Raw genomic sequence first — 1232 nt, 5'->3', positions numbered from 1 at the left:
TTTCAGCATGCGTGTGGTGCAAAAGGTCCCTGGCCTTCCCGCCAATGGGGTTTTAAGTGATTAACGCACCCACGTTTCAGCATGCGTGTGGTGCACAAGGTCCCTGGCCTTCCTGCCACTGGGGTTTTAAGTGATTAAGGCACCCATGTTTCAGCATGCGTGTGGTGCACAGGTCCCTGGCCTTCCTGCCACTGAGGTTTTAAGTGATTAACGCACCCATGTTTCAGCACGCGTGTGGTGCACAAGGTCCCTGGCCTTCCCGCCAATGGGATATTAAGTGATTACTGTAGTTCTACCTAGTGCCTTCCACTATTATTGATTTTTTCTCCTTTCACGGCTAACGTGTTCATTAGAAAAGCTTTTTAATGACTGTCTTATGAAAATAACAAATATCCTAACATTGCTATTTGTAATGCTTCCCTTACTTTCCTAATGAATTTAGGGTAATTGTTCAGTTTAATTTGCACAAGAATTAGGAAATCTACCTTTCTGCAGAATTGCTGTTAAATGTTCTCCTAATAGCTGTTTCTCCACACAAGCAATCAGTGGTTTCCTACATAGGGCAAAAAGAATAAGCGTTAGAAACGAAGTTTAAAGAGACTGGCTCTCTGTAAAAGATGAGGGTGTTTGTCTATGACAGATGCAGTCTACAGGCAATCGGAAACCGAAGGATAAGTGCATTTTCCTCACGCAAATGGACTACGACTCCTGTTGCTCATGACTCTGAAGGAAGCGCTTTCTAAAAACCACCTACTGAGTAGCACAAACAGGCCCATGGGCGGGCCCAGGGAAGCATGGACACAGTGGGCAGGTGGGTGGCACCCCTGAGAACAACATCTAGGCTGCTGCCTGCTCTGGCCAGGTGCTGGGCCAGCTGTCACGTTCCAGTTTTGCCCCCATCATGTGCATTTCCTGTCACTTCCCGATAGCTTCCCGGACTGTAGACACAAATTCCAGAGCAGAGTCTAGGGCCCCGATGAGCTTGCCAAGCAGTTCAATCCGGACTCAGTGCAGACATTCACATAAACAGTCAGCGACAAGCAGTCACTGAAAAGTGACATGGCCTCAGGTCTGCAGGTCTGAGAATTTTCTGGGATCAACTGTTCTCCCTCAGAGTTAAAATGCTGGTTGCTCACCTCTTTCTGCCCTCAGTGTGGCTTTCTCATTTATTCTTAGCACTACTGCTGTTACTTTCCTGAGGCACAGGTGGATAGGCCACAACCCTTCTGTGG

At 47.5% G+C, this 1232-nt stretch overlaps 1 long non-coding RNA gene across 1 annotated transcript in view; it reads right to left on the bottom strand.

Moving 5' to 3' along the window:
* Window positions 1-1200, bottom strand: part of LOC108299132 — a 4583-nt gene extending 3383 nt beyond the window's left edge. The window contains exon 1 of the long non-coding RNA XR_001822830.2: window positions 486-1200. This is a non-coding gene — a long non-coding RNA (uncharacterized LOC108299132). The remainder of the gene's footprint in view (window positions 1-485) is intronic.
* Between the last annotated feature and the right edge of the window lie 32 nt (window positions 1201-1232).

Source organism: Cebus imitator, unplaced genomic scaffold (genome assembly GCF_001604975.1).
Source record: "Cebus imitator isolate Cc_AM_T3 unplaced genomic scaffold, Cebus_imitator-1.0 Scaffold2192, whole genome shotgun sequence".
Lineage (NCBI taxonomy): Eukaryota > Metazoa > Chordata > Mammalia > Primates > Cebidae > Cebus > Cebus imitator.
This window is presented reverse-complemented; position numbering and strand designations above follow the sequence as displayed.